Source organism: Galeopterus variegatus, unplaced genomic scaffold (genome assembly GCF_000696425.1).
Source record: "Galeopterus variegatus unplaced genomic scaffold, G_variegatus-3.0.2 Scaffold86, whole genome shotgun sequence".
In the NCBI taxonomy this organism is placed as follows: domain Eukaryota; kingdom Metazoa; phylum Chordata; class Mammalia; order Dermoptera; family Cynocephalidae; genus Galeopterus; species Galeopterus variegatus.
Window position 1 is genome coordinate 553,684 of NW_007726197.1, and position 12,494 is coordinate 566,177.

The following is a 12,494-nucleotide window of genomic DNA, read 5'->3' on the forward strand; positions in this document are numbered from 1 at the left end:
TGTCCCACTTTTTTTTTTTCCTTAAAAGATGACCAATGAGGGGATCTTAACCCTTGACTTGGTGTTGTCAGCACCACGCTCTCCCAAGTGAGCCATGGGTCAGCCTTCACTGTCCCACTTCTAATGATGTTAATATCAGTGGGTCCAGGTGGTGTCAGCCACATCCATCTATTATAAAGTTTCCCATCAACCTTTCACCTAAGCCACTGAAGATCATTGCCTAGCTCCTGTTTGGTTAGATATTGCAAAATTATCATTTTCTAGTTCAATCACTCCTTTGGTATTTCTTAGGTATGATTCTTCCATAAAGAAAAAATTTTCCTCATTAATTATGTGGTTATGCAGAAAAATGGTGTGTGGGGGGAAAACATAGTAAATGCTTGATTCCTTCCCATCACTTACCAATTTTTGGAATAATGAGATGGTGCTCCAGCAATCACCAAAAGTGATGAATGGGTTAATTTTCTTTCTTTCTTTTTTTTTTTAAATATCATGAACTTGTAGCTTTTATACATATGTGCTTCAGTCTGTTGCAGTCGGTATTCTTGTTGAGGCTCAAGTTGTCCCATCTTTGGCCAACAGGACCTCTTTCAAGGTGTTTCCTGTGTTCTTTTGACATGACTCCAATGGCCTCTGATATTTCTTTATTTTTAGGCATGATAAGGTAGCTAAAGTTCATCTTGTACATTTCCTGCCCCAGACGTGGACTCAGCAGTTTCTCCAAGGATCTCTGGTGGATGTCAATGACCATAATCTGAGTACCAGGTGCTACTGGGTTGGTCATTGTTTTAAGGTCTTTTCAGTGGACTTAACTAGGAAATGCTTATTTTTTAAAAACCAAAAAAAAGTAAGTTTATACTGACATTTCAAGTCAAATATTGCAAGGTTTGTATTTATTTTATATTTGAATTATTTTGAAGTTTTTGGTTTTTAGTCATATTAACATAATTACTTATGTGCATTATCTTTCAATCTATGTAACAATGTCAAAAGTGGCAATAGTAATATTATAGCTAATAATAACACTACTAATTGCAATTTAAGATTTCTTTGTGGTGATTTTTGTCCTTAGGATATACCCAATTAGGGGTGTATAATTAAAATTCTGTTTTCAACTTTTTATCATGGAAAATGTTAAATACACACAAAAGCAGAGAGAGATGACAGCGTAGTGAATGCTAACGTACCATCACCCATCTTCAACAATTACCAACCCATGGTTGACATTGTTTCATTAACACCTCCATATACTTCTACTCCATAACTTTGAAGCAAATCTCAGACGTCCTATTTCATGAGGAAATATTTCAGAATGTATCTCTAAGAGACAAGGACTTTTAAAAAAAAACACGTAGCCACATGACCATTATCACACCTAAAAATAATAATTCTTTAATATAAGGAAATACCCAGTCACTGTTTATATTTCTCTGTCTTGTAAATTTTTTTTGTATAGTTCTTTTCTTTTTCCCAAAGTAGGATCTAAATAAATTCTATACATTGCAATGGGTTGATATGTGTCTTAAATCTCTTGTAATCCATAGTTACCTCCGCAGCTTTTATTTTTTTCCTCGCAACTTATTTGTTAATAGAAATTGGGTGGTTTGTCCTGTAGACCACCTGCATTCCCATGGTGATATATTACATGTTTTTATTGCCCGTGTATTTTCTATAGATTGGTAATTAAAGTAAGAGATCAGATCAGATTTGGTTTGTTTATTTTTGCAAGAATACTTAATAGATTTGTTTACTGTCAAACAGGGGGGCCCGTATTGTCTGGTTGTCTTTTGATGTTAGCATCATGGATATCTTGGATCCATTATTTCATAGGGGTGGTAAAATGATATTCTATCATTTCTTCACTAAGTGCTTAACTCCTTCCTTGTATTTACCAGTTTTCAGAATAATGAATTGATTCCCTAGCATCTTCTAACAATGACAGAGATTTTTTTTTTTCCTTTTTGTCTTTTTTCGTGACCGGCAACGGATCGCAACCCTCAGTGTTGTGCCCGTACCGGACCGGGACCGGCCACGGGATTGCAACCCTCGGTGTTGCTCCCGCCCCTCGCTCAGCCAGTGAGCGGCCGGTCTGTACGTGGGATCCGAACCCTCGGCAGGAGCGCCACCGCGCTTCCCAAGCGGCGCACTACAGCAGTGCGCCACTGGGCCGGCCCAGAGATTTTTTTTTTCCCTTAACGTCAAGGTGTATTCATGGATTTAAACATATTCGTTATGTTTCAATCCTTTGCAGTTGTTATCCTTCCTCATGTTCAAATTGTCCCCATCTTTGGCCAGTGGGAGCCTCTTTCTTGATTTCCGAGTCCTTCTGGCACAATCCTAAATGGTCTCTGAAACCGTCTTTGCTTTCCGACATAACGGGACATCTGTGCTTATCTTGTATTTTTCCTGCTACAGACCTGGGATGAGCTATTTCTTCTAAGGGCCTTTGATTGCTTTTATGGAAATGGTATTTAGAGACGATAAATATCATGGGCATCAGGAGTGCTTGTTGTCACTGGGTTGGTCATTGGTTTTAGGCCCTTTCTATAGACAAAGCTAGGAAATACTTTTTTAAACATAAATGCATTGTGAGTTTATATTGGTATTTCTAATTCAAGTTCAGGACTGTAGATCTTGTATATACATGTATCTGTCTTCTCTCATTTCTCCCACATTGAAACAGAGTTAAAGACCTGGCCCAGAGGTGTGCGTTTGTGTGTGTGGAGGGTGATGTGAGGAGTAGAAAGGACCACCAGTCGGCCATCAGTGTCAGCCTGTCTGGGCCACCAAAACATAGAACCTGGCCCACATGGCATGTTCAGGCTTGAGACTCAACAGGGTGCACAAAAGACTGGGAATCCTTAGGGACAGGAAGCTCAGGGGCACAAAGGGGCGTTTCTAGCACAAGTTTGAAATATTTGGGACTAGCTAAAGCAGCTCACAGGCAAGTAGGGCCCTGTATTGATAGTTCGTTGGGTTTTAAACCACATTCCTTGCAGAAACACCAACTTGCTAAGAAAAATACAGAAGGGGAGGAGAGAATCAGGAAGAAGGCAGACTCTGGAAAGGAGGTAGGAAACTGCAAGCAGCCTTGAAGACATCACAACACTTAGTGAGTCCTCTACTAAGACCTGGCCCTTGCCCGTAAGGACCATTTAATTTAGGTAGAAAAGAAAAAGCACGTGTGAATCAAATGTACACAGGCGTGTCAGGCAGGATGTAAGTAGGAAATGTGGAACATGAACCATGGACACTAATAGAGTTTAGAGGAGGGAAAAATGTGTTTTCTTGTGGTGGACAGAGGAGGAGGGATCAGGCTGTCACAGCCCTCTCTGCCCTTATCTTGCTGGGTCCTACCCATCACCAGAGTGAGGACTGAGTCCTGGGCCCTGGCTGTGGCTTAAGGCCAGGAATTAGAGGGGGTGGGGTGAGGTGGGCATTGCCCCATCCTTCATGGGTTTTCCTTCCTTGCCTGGGGTGCTCCTCCCTGCAGAACCAGTTACAGTGAGATGGGGGAGCAGGAAGCGTAGGGGTGGGGAACACCCCCCGCCCGGGCTAGCTTGGATATCGGGTTACTTCTTGTGCTGCTGGAGAAAAAGCCCTTCGTTTCTGGGGTCACATTTGGTTACAGCAGCCTGGCAGTTTTGTCACCTTTAGCTGGGACTTCCTGACATCCAACCCTGCTACTAGATCTTCCTACACATTAGGAGGCAGCTCTGGTATGCCCTTTTGACAGGATCGGTTGACCCTGGTCTGCCCCTTACTAGCCATTGACCTTCCACACTCTTCAGTCACTCTCCTATTGTGTGTATAAATGAGGGTGTTAGTAGATTGTCTCTACAGTCAACTCTAGAATTCCATGACTCCACGATTCTGTGCCTCCTCCCCCAATAGACCGTTTAGCAATTTATAGTCTCTGGTGAATGCACTGTCCTCTCTTCTTTTCATCAGATAATATTTGTCTTCCTTCTCATATGCCGAACCTACAAAAAGACACCATCAGTGGCAGCTCAGGTGGGGCTGGGAGGAGGCAGACTGAGGGGCAGCTGCCTGTCTGCCGAGGGACCAGGATCCTGGAGAGGCTCTAGACCCAGAGAACACCACACAGGCTGGCCTCTTCTCAATGGTTTTATTACAGGGATGTGTGAATAACATGGAGGTGGCTGCTATAGACTGAATGTGTCACCCCCAGATTATCATCACCCCATATGTGATGATGTTAGGAGGTGGGGCCTTTGGGAGGTGATTAGGTCGTGAGGGTGGAGCCCTGATGAATGGGTTTAGTGGCCTTATAAAAGAGACCCCAGAGAGCTCCCTCGTCCTTCTGCCATGTAAGGACACAGTGACCAGGTGTCCATGAACCAGGAAGAGGGCCCTCACAAGACTCCAAATCTGCCAGCGCATTCCTCTTGGACTTTCCAGCCTCCAGAGCTGTGAGAAATAAATTTCTGTTGTTTATAAGCCACCCAGTCTATGGTATTTTGTTTTGGCAGCCCAAGCTGACTAAGGCATTGGGGCAGACACTGTTACCTTCTTTCAGTGACACAACTGAGGCCTGCTAAGATGATGTGACTTGCCCGAGGGCACACTGGTTCAGGGTTATTTTTGTTCCATCATCACCAATTTTTTTTTTTTTTTTTTGGTCTTTTTCCGTGTCCGGCAATGGATCGCAACCCTCAGTGTCGCCCCCGTACCGGACCGGGACCGGCAACGGGATCGCAGCCCTCGGTGTTGCTCCCGCGCCTCGCTCAGCCAGTGAGCGGGAACTGGTCTGTATGTGGGATCCGTACCCTCGGCGGGAGCGCCGCCGCGCTTCCCAAGCAGCGCATTGTAGCAGTGCGCCACCGGGCCGGCCCCCATCATCACCAATTTTAAAAGGTGGAGGTAAGGGTTGTATGGTCTATGCATTATCTTTGCAGCTTCTCTGTAAATCTAATATTCCAAAGAGGTTATTTTTTTTTAAAGTAGACTTTTGACCCACTTCATCACCTTCTGATATGCACCAACCAACCCATCAACCAATCATTGCTGTCTACTGAATACCTGGTCAGTATAAGTCACCATGGTACTTACAACTATGGGGGTGGGGGGGTTGAAGACGTGCAAAACGCAGTCCTTGCTGCCTGTGAATTCTGTTGTTCCCATGGGAAAATAAGACATGCTCAAATAAAAAGTTATTTCTAACAGTATAAGGCAGTTTGACAAGTGCCAACAGTACACAGGAGTACAGAATTGGGGGAAGTGGGGAGAAACCACTACCAGGAGGATGTTTTTTAAATAGAGATAAAAATGATTTCCTTCTGTGAAACAAGTTCAGAGTGTTTTGACTTAATGAACTCTTTTGAGTGACATGAGCACTTCAATCGATTGTATATACATTTTCTGTCTTCATGCATTAGTCATAAAGAAAACCACCAAGTCTTATTGATTCTACATCCTAAATATCCTCACAGTGATTGTCTCATTGCCATCTTCATGGCCACTGTCATGAATAGGGCCCTTATCATTTCTTTCCTGGACTAATGCATTAACCTATCCATTTCCCTTTCTGCAGTCCCCAGCCATTTCTCCGCTGGTCCATGCCTGGACTACAGCCTGAGTTATCTTGCCAAAGTTCTGCACCAGCTCGGCTGGCATAGGACTCGCAGGAGATTCACACTTCTACATGTAGCAATCAAATTCCTTCATATGTCCACCTCTTTGTCCCCTTCACCTGCCACCAGTCTCCCTGAGCCCCTCAAACCCTGCTTCAGCCACAACGAGCTGCTTCTCAACATTCAAGCAAATTTTGCTCTTTTGAACCTTGGTACCTTGCACTTGCTGCATTCTCTTCGTGGAAAGTCTCTGCCTCTTCTCTGCCTACTGAAATTGTGTTTACTCTCCAACCTTCAGCTTAAACATCTCCTTCTCTGCTTCCCTGACATTTATCACTCCCTCTTTAGTCTTCCCATAGCACACTGGTACCATGGTACTCAGGCACGTTGGGCAGAAATTTTCTTGACTTAATCTACTAATTCTTTCCACTAACATTTATTAAGCAACCACCATTTGCCAGGGTTGTGACAGGGTGAAGAGACAGATGCTGTCCCTACCCTCTTGGATGTCCCTGACCAGTGAGTGGTTTGGAGATACACAGAAGCAATTACAGAATGTATGACAGTGCTGTGACAGGGGGACAGGGCTGGGGGAGTGCATAGAGAGGCCCTAGCTCAGTCTGAGATCAGCCCAGTGGGGGAGTCAGACAGGGCTTCCCAGGAAAAGTGATACTACAGTGGGATCTAAAGCCCAAGCAGGAATCTGCAGTCTGTGCCCCCACTAAGATCTTCCAGGGCAAAAGCTGCATCTTACTCCTTGTTATGTTGCCCCAAGTCTAGCTCTGTATCTACACATAGTCAATGCTCCATACATGCGCTTACTTGGTTCAATGAATTATTGAGCAAACAAGGTATGGACAAATGAAAACTACTACTTTTGAGCAAGTACACAACCTCAGCTTGATGCTCCTGCTTATATGCAACAATTTTACATGTTAAAAAAATAATATTCTGGGCCGGCCCGGTGGCGCACTGCTATAGTGCGCCGCTTGGGAGTGTGGTGGCGCTCCTGCCGAGGGTTCGGATCCCACATGCAGACCGGTTCCCGCTCACTGGCTGAGCAAGGCGCAGGAGCAGCGCCGAGGGTTGCCATCCCGTTGCCAGTCCCTGTCCGGTGCGGGGGCGACACTGAGGGTTGCGATCTGTTGCCGGACACGGAAAAAGACAAAAAGGAAAAAAAATAATAATAATAATAATATTCTGTTTCTTATATCAGGTGGCTGGGCTGAAGGTGAAGACTGTGTTTTGCCTTTGCATATCCCATAGTTTATTGCAGTATATATATTTTTTTCACCTTTAGATTCAGATTAGTAAAACTGAGTGATGAGTGGTTTCACATTTTTTTGAATGTTTGTAGTTTTTATTTCAGTATGCTGTAGAAATAATTATTTCATTTAATTTATTAATATCTATGAATTTTATGGGTAATATTTCCCTAAAAATGGTTTCTAAATTTTCTTAATTAAAAAAGAGATTAGGGCCAGCCCGGTGGCGCACTGGAGAGTGTGCCGCTTGGGAGTGTGGCGGTGCTCCCGCCAAGGGTTCGGATCCCACGTGGAGACCAGTTCCCCCTCACTGGCTGAGCGCGGTGCGGGCGCAACAATGAGGGTTGCGAGCCCGTTGCCGGTCCCTCGTACAGGCGCGACACCAAGGGTTGCGATCCCGTTACCGGTCAGTAAAAAAAGACAAAAAGGAAAAAAAAAAAAAAAAAAAAAGAGATTAAAGTTGTGAAGGGCAGTTGAAAGAAGTTGTAGGGGTGGTGGGCATGGAAGTGGGGGAAGAGGTGGAGTCAGATACCGAGGACGGCCTTGCGTTTGTGTCCAGGAGTTCAAAGAATTTGCCCATCTGATGTCTCTTTTGTTCACAACCAGGGCCAGGACTTTTGAGAGACCATCACCTACCTCTAAGAGTATGATAGTTAATTTTATATGTCAATTTGACTGGGCCATGGGGTACCTACACATTTGGTCCAACATTAATTATTCTGGGTGTTTCTGTGTCTTTGTATGAGATTAACATTTAAACTGGTAGACTGAGTAAAGCAGATCGCCCTCCCTAATGTGGGCTGCCTCATCCAATCAGCAAAAGGCCTTAATAGAACACAGAAGGCTGATCCTCGCCCTGAATGAGAGAGAATTCCTCCTGCCTGACCGCCTTCAGTCAGGGACATCAACTTTTTCCTGCCTTTGGACTCAAACTGAAACACTGCCTCTTCCTGGGTCTTGAGCTGTAGGACTTTGGTCTAGAACTACACCATTGGCCTGGGTTGTCAGCCTACTGACTCACCCTGCAGATACTGGGACTTGTCAGCCTCCATAATTGTGGGAGTCAATTTTCTTTACAGTATATCTCTTTACACACATGCATGCACACACACACACACACACGTACACACAAACCCTATTGGTTATGTTTCTCTGGAGAACCTTGACTAATACAATGTGATGGTACTGGGATGGGGGACACAGGGCTAGGGAAGTGCATAGAGGACCCCTAGGTTTGTTTACTAACATCAAATGCATTGTCAATCTGTAGGTGACAGAGCTGAGGATCAACTTCCTTAGTTTACAGATGAGGAAACTGAAGCCCAAGAAGGAAGTGTCTTCCCACTGCACGTTCTACCAACCTCACCTCTTAGCTGATTCTTAAAATCCCTTTCACTGGAGAATGTAATTAGAAATAAGACTTAAGGGCCGGCCCGTGGCTCACTCGGTAGAGTGCGGTGCTGATAACACCAAGGCCACGGGTTCGGATCCCACATAGGGATGGCCGGTTTGCTCACTGGCTGAGCGTGGTGCTGACAACACCAAGCCAAGGGTTGAGATCCCCTTACCGGTCATCTTTAAAAAAAAAAAAAAAGAAAAGAAATAAGACTTAAAATGCAAATATTCCTGGGAATATAATGCACCAACATTAACTCATATGAAAATATAAACAACTGGGTGAAATGTTTTCTGAAGATCAATCTTTGATGGGGGAAGGCAGGGATACTGGGTGAAAAGACAGATGTAGTCCCTACCCTGCTGGAGATCCCTGATCAGTGAGTTTCAGAGTTGTGCAGAGGCACACTATGCACAGTTAGCATAGTTTAGTTCTTGAAGTGAAGGACAGAGGCATCGGGGCAGGCCCACAGACCTCATCTCCTTACGTCTCTGTTAGGAGCCGGCCCCGACCACTGCAGTCTGTGTATGCTGGGAAGCTAAACTGTACATATTGGGAGGATGAATGGCTGGAGCTGGCCCAATCTTTAATTTCAGTGAGGTTGTGGAAAATTTTTGAAAATACAGACTTCTAGCAGTAGTGCTTGCATCTTTTTAAAAATAACATTTTTATGCATGCCATCCCTTCCTGATTACACTGGGATGTGTTGTGGGTAGAGTGGGCGGCAGGGCGTTTGGAGCAGTGGGGCAACTAGCAGCCTATTTTCAAGCCTTCTGTGTAACTTAAGTCTTTTTGCTTGTAAAAAACTTATGATTGAGTTTTCATTTTGGGTAAATATCTTGCAAGAGAAAACCATCTTCTGCCCGATCAGGCCATTATTGACATTGTCCTTTCTGTTTAGAGCAAGAGCAGTGGGCAAGATGGTGCAGGTACTTGAAATCCCATCATGGGAGGATGGGGTGAAGGAAACAGGAATATATTTAGCTTGGCAAAGGGACTCCTCAGGAGACTTGAGAACAGTCTTCAGCTATGTAAAGGGCTGTTCCTGGAGGAAGAATGGAGTTGTTCTGTGTTATCCAGAGGTCAGAATGGGACTGGGGAGAGGTTACAGGAATACAGATTTTGGTAATCAAAGTGCAAATGGCTCTGCATTGGAGGCGTTGGCACATAGGCTGAATTAGTGCTTGATGCAGGATTGCACGATCCAAGCATTAAGGGATGGTTGGTCTACATTATAAGAATCTTCTAACACTGATATGAGGCTACAAACAATGGTCAGTTGCCACGAAGAGTGAGGTCTGAAGAGGTGAAGCATGACCATTCATCCAACTAAACGTGTTGGTCTGTTGTGTATAAAGCACTCTATTCAACAAGAGACACTTGGGTCCCCATCCAAAGGACACGAGTGTATGTAATATAAAACAGAATATTACATAGGCTATGAAGAGTTATATATTTTTCTTCCTTTTGTGTTAGAGTACACAAGAGATGGTAATATACAGTTTGGAGAACCAGGAAAGCTATCGTGGAAGAGCTGAGTATTTTATCATTTGTTAAAAAAGAAAAAAAAAAAAAATTTTCCTCCCTGGTTTCCTGAGGATCGCCAGCCATCATGAATGACACAGTAACTGTCTGGACCAGGAAGTTCATGACCAACCAACTACTTCAGAGGAAACAAATGGTCATCAATGTCCTTCATCCCGGGAAGGCGACAGTACCTAAGACAGAAATTCAGGAAAAACTAGCCAAAATGTGCAAGACCACACCAGATGTCAATGTTGTATTTGGCTTCAGAACCTATTTTGGTGGTAGCAACTCAACTGGCTTTGGCATGATTTACGATTTCTTGGACTATGCAAAGAAAAATGAACCCAGACATAGACTTGCAAGACATGGCCTGTATGAGAAGAAAAAGACCTCAAGAAAACAGCAGAAGGAACACTAGATCAGAATGCAGAAAGTCGGGATGACTGCAAAGGCCAATGTTGGTGCTGGCAAAAAGCAGGAGTAAAGATTCAGCAGTGACTTTATCTGCGATGATTGTGTGAATTTTTCACAAAAAGATTAATAAATTGTAAAAAACTAAAAAAAAAAAAATTTAAGCAGAACAAGTGAGTATGCTATAAAAGTGAGTCTCGAATATTATTAAGCCTTAAAAAGGAGGGGAATTCTGACACTTGCTATAACCTGGATGAACCTTGAGTACGTTATGCTAAGTGAAATAAGCCAGTCACAAAAGAACAAATACTTTATGATTCCAGTTTTACGTGGTACCTAGAGTTGTCATCTAGAGAGAGAAAATAGAATGGTGGTTGCTGGGGGGGTGGCGGGGGGAGGGGAAGTTACCGTTTAATGGGTACAGAGAGGTGTATGACAGAAGGACCCCTATCATAGCACTTACCTCAGTGTTATAATTGTGTACTTGTCAGTCTATGACCTTACACGGAAAGTGTCTTATTTCCCTCTCCCTTAGCACAGTCCCTGATATACAGCAGGAAGTCACGAAATATTTATGTGAATAGGAACATTCACATGGAAGGAAAAATCACATCTAATTGGGGTTAAAGTGGGCAGTGGTCAGGGGAAGTGGAGAAGAAATAACATTTGAGTGCTGAGCCTTCCTTGAAGTGTTCATTCAATATTTACCAAGTCCCTATTTCGTGCTAGGTACTGGGCTAGGAGACACTAGGTGTACAGAGATGATTGACATAGTATTTGCTTTCCAGGAATTCCATGGGATGGGAGACATTCTAGGCTGAGGGAGCTGTATGAACAAAAGGCTGGCATCCCAAAAGTGCTCAGTGTGTTTGAGGGGCTATAGTTTACGAGGGTGGGGATTAGGCTGGAAAAGGGCTACACAGTAAAAGGTCACTACTCAAAACAGAGATCAGTGGAAGGTGATATGCCTTTTAAACCTTGCCCGTCACAGGTCTGTCAAACTAGAGTTTGGACTTTATCCTGGAAAAGCAGAGAAATCAATCACTGGGTACTTTTAAACAGATGAGTGCCACGATCAAATATCTACTTCAGAAATTTTCCTGTGGTGATGTGGAGGATGGGCTGGAATGCCCGGACGGGGGGAGACAAGTTAGAAGGCTTGCTTCTACAGTGGTCCTAGCAAGAGACAATGGGAGCCTCGGGGACAGGCATGAGGCACAGAAGTGGTGATGTGGAGGATGGGCTGGAATGCCCGGACGGGGGGAGACAAGTTAGAAGGCTTCTACAGTGGTCCTAGCAAGAGACAATGGGAGCCTCGGGGACAGGCATGAGGCACAGAAAGATGTGAAATATTCTGGAGGTACAAACAGCAGGCCCTGGTAACCAGTTGTCTGTGGTGGGTGAAGAAGGAATTGTTAGGGATGACCGAGGTGTCTGGGTAGCACTTTCAACTAAAACTGGTAAGGAGCATCTGGTTTGCTATGGCAGGTGTAGGTAATGAGTTCAAGTTTATATTCTGAGATGGAGGTGTCATGAGGATATTCAGGTGGAGAAATCCTGTAGGAGACTGGAAACTTGGATCTAGAGTTCACAGGAGAAGTCGGGGGCAGAGATAAAGGTAGGGGTCATTAGCATTTGGGTGATGAGTGAAAGCTTAGAGAGAATGAGGCCCCTCATGGGGAGTGTGTTGAGGGACAACAGGCCAAAGATAGAACCCTGATGCAAGGATAGAACCCTTCTTCAGAGCTGGCGGGAGAGAAGCCCCAAAAGAGAGGCAAAAACTGGACAGGGAGGAGAATCATGGAGGCCAAGGGGGGAAAGCATTTCCAGGAGGGGGCCAGGAAGGGGCACTGAGGCCTGCTTTGGAGGTCAGCGGATGTTTACCTAAGGAGGTGACATCTAAACTGGTGTTGAGGAAGAGTAGGAGAGGGTGAAGGGGAAAATGCCTGAAAAGGGGGTGTCAGATGTGGCAATTAGAATTGCTGTAGTCTTTACTAGGGAAGAGTCGATAGTGGGGATAGGAGACAGACTGAAGGGTGAGTGGAAGGTGAGCATGTGTGGGCAGTAAATACAAACCATTAGTTTTTGGAGTTTGAAACTGCAGGTAAGTAAAGAGAAGAGAAGATAGGCTGATAGTGGAAGGGAGGAGTTTTCTTAGTATGGGAGAGGCTGTTTACCAGCTGAAGGATAGGGAGGTGAGAGACCAAAGGCTTGAGAGAGGCAACAGAGGGAGAAGCAAGGCTCGTGGGGGGCAAAGGGAATGGGCTTGAGCTCTGGCACTCACTTCTCCAGCCAGGCAGC

General features: G+C 44.5%; 1 pseudogene; it reads left to right on the plus strand.

Annotated features, from left to right (window-relative positions):
- Positions 1–9,840: 9,840 nt before the first annotated feature.
- On the plus strand, positions 9,841–10,266 carry LOC103596798 (annotated as a pseudogene).
- The last annotated feature ends 2,228 nt before the right edge of the window (positions 10,267–12,494 follow it).